Source organism: Myotis lucifugus, unplaced genomic scaffold (assembly GCF_000147115.1).
Source record: "Myotis lucifugus unplaced genomic scaffold, Myoluc2.0 scaffold_40, whole genome shotgun sequence".
In the NCBI taxonomy this organism is placed as follows: Eukaryota; Metazoa; Chordata; class Mammalia; order Chiroptera; family Vespertilionidae; genus Myotis; species Myotis lucifugus.
This window is the reverse complement of record NW_005871088.1, coordinates 2,184,750-2,190,613: the sequence shown is the minus strand read 5'-3', so window position 1 is coordinate 2,190,613 and position 5,864 is coordinate 2,184,750. Positions and strand designations below refer to the sequence as shown.

Here is a 5,864-nt window from a genome sequence, read left to right as displayed (position 1 = left end):
GGTCAGCCCACAGACCATGAACATGGAGGGCTGATGCATGATGCCTATTGACATTCACACTTTTGGGTTTCCACAGGCCACGTGAGGCCCACGGATCTCTGGTGAGATGGAGATCCCCTGCCTCTCCTGCTGGCAGCCTTATGCAGGCTTGGTCTTAAATGGGTCAAGACTCTGGAGACTCGTTGGGGACCCTAGTGAACAGCCACAGGAACTGCACCATCACCATCCACATTGCTCACAGCGACTGGGAAGAGCCCTCTGGCAGGAGCTGCTACTGGAGAGGCTGGAGTGGAACCCCATGCAGATTCAGGCTCTGCTCCCAAAGGGAGAAGTATGGGAGAGGAGTGATCGCTGGCAAGGCCTGACACTCTGAGAGCTGCTCACACCCCTCCAAGAGTACCCCCAGGACCTTGCTCAGGAGTTTGGGGCTTGTTTTCTTTTGAACCTGTGGTTGTGGGGCTGTGGTTTCTGTAAGCAGCATACCTTCAAAGAGGCAGCAAGGGGTCCAGGCTGGGGTTCCATGGGCCAAGTTCCTATGACCTGGGTGAACCCTTCTGTCCACACTGGGCCTCAGTTCCCATTGCTGATCTGAGAGGCAGGGACAGTTCCAAGTCTGCATGTGGTATCGCCTGTGTGCACGCATGTGTGTCTATGTGTGTACACATGTGTGTACAAGTGACAGACCAGAGAAGGCTGCACAGCACACAGAGAGGGTCAGGTGGCCTCCAGACTCAGGCTGTCTGCCTGACTTCACACACCTGCCCCACCCCCACTGCCCATGGCATCCTGGGCCCTTTTGCTCACCCCTCAGTGGTTGAGGTCCCACACCAGCTCCTTGCACCTGGTGAAGAGCTTGGGACCTGATTGCCTGTGGGTTCCCCACAGCAGCCGGGGCCCTTCTGACCTGTAGGTGCTGCCCCCAGCAGTCGGGCTGGGACCTGCCCATTAGTGGACCAGGCTCTGTCCTCTTCAATTGCTTCTCTCCTGGGCCTCACCCAGGATTCCCTGAGCAGAGATTGACACATCGGAAGTGCTCAGTCAGAGGGACCCAGCTCACTCTGTGTCCCTTTGGTGAAATCAGCTTAACCTCTAGTGGGTATAACTCTGAATAACTGTTTTCTCTCACGGGAAGCCTTTGGTTTATGAAGGAAAAACTCAGTGCTTCTCTCGTGGTTCCCAGGGCTCCTTGACATGGGGGAATCTTTGCAGGCCCAGTAAACGTGGCTCCTGAGGAGGTTGGGGAACTGGAAAAGCAGGCTGTACTGACCAACCTGAAGCAGAAGGTCCCGACTGCACTTTCAAACCCCAGGTGGTTACTGGAGCCCATACCCAGGAAAGGGGGAAAGGATATCTTCCAGGTAGGCATCCCACAGCTCCTGATCCCCTAGGGGCAGGAGGACTCCACAGAAAGGTCACCGAAAATCCAGCTGAATCATGACCATCAACAGGCCATCATGCCGTGGATGTAGAACTGAATTGGCACCACCGTGGTGAGCACTACCCACCATCTGCTGTTCATGTAAACAGATTGTTGTGCCCAGATTCAGGCGACTGTCCTTGTGAGATGCCTCTCTGGGCTCATTGACTGTCTCAAGGACTCTGACCTTTAGGGAAAAGGGAAAGCTGTCAGGAAATATCTTGGTGCTATCACCCTTTTTGGTCCTGCTCATTCCTGGATTTTATAGAGAAAAATGTTTTAAGAGAACTGGTTATTTTTTGGGACTCCCATGTTTTTGTTCTGGTCAAACTCAGAGGACACTTCAGCAGCACCCAGGGGTCCTTGTGGGCGGTCTGGGAGCGGGCACTATATTATTGCCAGGGGGTGACCAGTCAGGCCTGGCCTCACTCACAGTGAAAGGGACATCAGTCTTTGAAAGAAAGCAGCTGTCTGTCCTGGCAAGTTACTAGTCTGCTGTAAAAGTGTTCCTGGGCTCACGAGGGCTTGTGTTACACATGTCACATAGCTACCTTGTGACCCAAGAATGGATCTGAAATACAGCTCTGATGGAAAATTGATGGGTAGAGGTTTTTTGTTTTGTTTTTGATTGTTTGTTCGTTTGTATTCTGTGTGAGCAATCTTTATTTGGGTCCCTTCTAGCAGGGTTACTAATAGTTGTTAGTCGTGAGGATGATGTGCTTTCTCGCAGGCATTGCATGGAATGGCCAGTCTTCTGAGTCAGACTGGCTCTGTCGTACACTGCTTAGCAGATGGGGTGGCCCTGGTTCTAGGTGGGCCTCTCTGCAAGGCCCCTGGAACTTGGGCTAGAGACACTCAGCTGCTGATCAGAAACTTCCTGGCATCATATGGAGACCTGCGAGTAAAGACCCTCCTGTTTCAAGTTGCATGACTAATATAAGGTGATTACCCCAAGGTCAAGAGCCAGGTGGTTCTTTCTCCTGACCAGTAAGCAAGGATCAGGGGAGCAGATCTTCCTGGGCTTGCCTCAGGACCCCCTAGCCAGTTCCTTGCCAAGGGTGTGAAAATGAACGAGGACACCTGGGACAAAAGCCTGTCTGGAGCCAGGATTTCTAGCCTCCGAAGGTTCATTCTGATGAGGTGTGTGGCCCAGAAACAGAAGAACATGGACTCACAATTCTCATTGGATTGTTTATTTTGTACCAGGTAGTTTTTGCCTTTCTTTATTAAAGTGGAAATGGATTCATGTTTACAAAGCCTGTGACATTATGGGCCTGCATTTTCCTTGAACCGCTCACAGACTGAACACTTGTTATCTGAGGAGCCCTCCTGCTCCTCCTCAGCCTGGTCAGGGTCCTCTGATGGAGTCATGTCTGAAAGGCCAGCGATCAGTGTGGAATAGTAGATCTTGTACAAAGACATCACTGAACCTTGTAGTGGTTCATTTGAGGGAGGGTGGGGGCAGATCCCCTGTGTCATTGGTTCCTGCAGTAGCCCTGGGCACAAACATGACACTGCCAAAAGTGCCCTCCCCACTTGAACCACTTGATGCACTTGGGCACTAGACCTCCCTGGCACTGCCCATGGGCTGAGGAACCGAGAACTCGAATACCTGGGTGGCATTGGGTCCCCAATCATTCTTGCCTGTCTCCTAAGCCTTTGGTTCAGCTTCTTTGCCACCATTCTGGTGGTGTGGTCTTGAGGAGTGTCTTCTGGGGGCCATCTTCTTCTTTCTATTTGGGGGCGTGGCACTGATCCCTGGACAAACGCGCATCACCTGGTTACCTTGTGTTGTAATGTTCTCAAGGAACCAAGGCTTGCCTCTCTGGAAATTACAAGTTCTGTGCATCTGAAACAAAATTAATTAATTTAGTCACTTGTGGAGAAGATATACCTATTTGACATTAACTGTCCTCTCAGAGTCTTTAATCATCCCTGCAGGTTATCTCTAAGGGGGCTATAGTTTCAAATGAAAATCTATACTTTCTCATCTTTCGATAAATACTGTATCATGTGAAAAAGGGTTAGACCCTGAAATGAAGCCCTTTCAGTATATCGTTCTCCTGGGTCCACTAGGAAGATGTTTGAGAAACAGGGAACGTGGGAAACAGGAGGACTTTCTACTTTACCATCATCCTGTTCCTTGCAGAGCAAACTGAAGAGTTGCCTGGGCATATTTTGGGAAAGCCATGGTGGTTCAGCAAGCAGATGAAACTCTTTAGGCTTTTTGATTCAAAGATTTGCTCCTCGCCCCTTCAGCAAAGAATCTCCCTCTGGAAAAGATTTTCATCAATGATCATGGAGTCTCTGTCATCATTCCAACACAAAGACGAGAAGGCCGCGTCCACCACTATCCTCCAAAGCTTTCTTGGGAAGGACAGCCCAAGAGAAATGTTGTTTCCTTCCACATTGGTGGTGCCTTGGTCTGGTTCCGGTGGTTGCGGGTTGTGCTGGGGGCTTGGATCTGGGCTCTCTTCTTGGTCCCCGTGCCCCTCCAAAGCCTCCCTTGGACCCACATGAAAATCTGGGGATGTATCATATCAGACCATTATGGTGGTTGTCCATCCTCTGATGGGGCCAGCTTGGCTTCTTGCATCTCAGGGGTATTCTGATTAGCCATGTTGATGCTCTACATCAAAAAGCACTTGGTACCCAGCATCCTATCACTTCAAAAGTGGGGTCAGAGATGCCTTTGGTCACAGCAGTGACGCCCTATATATACTGTTCTCAAAATTCTAGAGTCTCGGTCGTGGGGCAACCAGCTGCTAAAGTCATGTGATGTCACAAACGTGACTTATGGCTGCTCTGGAGTGGGGACCCTGGCCAAGTGTAGGGAAGTTAATATCGGTAGGGCCCCCATCTTCTCTCTTTTCTAAGAGTATAGAGAAATAGTGTTCAGGTTAATAGAAAAGGTGTTCATATGCTGCCAGGAAGATTGTCTCTTGTTGCTTGTTCACTGGATGTTTTGAGAGGTCACGATCCTATCTCAACCCCCATCCCTATAGAAGGGGGGCAGGTGGTTCATGGCCACTTTTTTGCTCAAGGGCAAGGGCCTGGTTAGTCCTAGCCTGGGCAACCACCAAGACTGCCTGGGTCAGATAGGCCCCTGAGGGACTGAATCATTTAGAAAACGGTGGTTTGCCTAGTCTCAGCAGGTAGCCCCCCTCTTTAATGCACCCCTCACAAGCTTCCTGCTTTGTCTCTTCCAGCTGTGCCTACTGATTGGCAGGTCCTGCTCAGATGAGCCCTGAAAAGAGTCCTATTGTCTTAGCCCTGAGTCCAGTTGTCCTTACTATAGGGCTGTGTTTCAGCACAGGTGGGAATGTTCCACTCATTCCTCAACCTCATTGCTACCCAAAGCACCTGAGAGAAGATGTTAAACACGGTGTTGCAGTGGGAATGGACAGCTACACCCTCTGATGTCCTCAGAATCCCCTGTTGAGCTTGGCTTGCCGCCAAATCTCACCACTCTCAGGTCACAATAGCATTGCCTTTAGTTTCTATGTCTTCCACATAGGAACTCTTCTCACTACCCAAGATGGATTCACTTTGGGGCGCCTGAATGTGTCTACTCAAATCACCCTCCCCAGACTCTCAGATTCAGACCCCTTGAGGCCTCCCCTATGCCCCATTTCCTTTCTTCAGTGAGGTGGGTGGTCTTTGGCTTTCCCAGATTTCAGGCTTGCCACTTCCAAATTGAATCTCCTTTGGTACTTCCCCTTTTCATTGGTAATTTCTGATTAAGCACATATTCAGCTCTGGGGAAACAAAGCATTCCACTCACTCACTCTGAAGCCAGCCCTGTTCTCCTTACCAGAAGCCCTCCGCCCACCCCCCACCCCCCACACACACCACTGTGTTCCTCTTCTGCCATAGTCTTGAAGATAGGTACATTGAATCATTTTGTTTGCTCTTGGGTTAGATTCTTTTCAAGAACCCTACACAGACTCACTACTAAGTTAAATTCCAACTTGTTTAGCTAGCTGTGACTGAAGGAAGCTGATATGAAAATAATCATAAATAAGTAGTTGAACATAGATGAGAGCCTGGGTGTGGGATGGCACAAAATTAAAATTCAAGTCATCTTCACCATAGAGGAGAGGATACGACAGTGGTTTTGGTGATCCATGTTCTCTAGGTGTTTGGGGTAACTTTGGTCTTAATAATCACTCTGTATAGGGAGATGGAAAGGCACCACCTGCAAGGGTCCTAGGTCCTGGTCCCAGCTCTGCCACTAAGTGGTGTTATTTGTCCTCCCTGAGGGTCAGTCCTTTGTTCTGAAAGGGAAGCCAGAGGCATTAGGGAAGGAAATACCCCAAGGTGCCTCTCAGCCTAAAGATGAGCCCCAAGTCTAGATTCAGGTTCACAGGGTCTTTCTTCTTCTAAACAGGTTTACAAAGCATTCATTCAAGAATCAATTTATTGTTGGAAGACATGCCCTAGAGCA

At 49.7% G+C, this 5,864-nt stretch overlaps 1 pseudogene; it reads left to right on the top strand.

The window, feature by feature from the left end:
- The first annotated feature begins 106 nt into the window (after positions 1-106).
- LOC102430928 lies at positions 107-1,388 on the top strand (annotated as a pseudogene).
- Positions 1,389-5,864: the final 4,476 nt, after the last annotated feature.